This window comes from Trachemys scripta, unplaced genomic scaffold (genome assembly GCF_013100865.1).
Source record: "Trachemys scripta elegans isolate TJP31775 unplaced genomic scaffold, CAS_Tse_1.0 scaffold_51, whole genome shotgun sequence".
Lineage (NCBI taxonomy): Eukaryota > Metazoa > Chordata > Testudines > Emydidae > Trachemys > Trachemys scripta.
Genome location: NW_023260537.1, coordinates 13,972 through 14,317, shown reverse-complemented (window position 1 = coordinate 14,317; position 346 = coordinate 13,972).

The window sequence follows — 346 nt, the reverse complement described above, 5'->3', positions numbered from 1 at the left end:
TCCCCTGTACACCCCCCGCCGACCCCTCCCCTGTGCACCCCCAGGGTATCCCCTGCCCCGCCCCCAAGGGGAGCACCTCCTTCCCCTGCTGCTCCTTCCCCTGTGCACCCCCCGCCCTCCCCTCCCCTGTGCGCCCCCGGGATATCCCCTGCTCCCTGTTCATCCCTCCCCCGCCCACCCCCGGGATATCTCCTGCTCACCCCTCCCCTGTGTGCCTCCGGGGTAGCCCCCACGGTGAGTGCCCTCTCCCCCTGCCTCCTTCCCCTGATTCTCTCCCCCATGTGCACCCCTGGGGTACCTCCCACCCCTGCTCCCCACAGGGAGCACCCCCTTCCCCTGCTTCCCC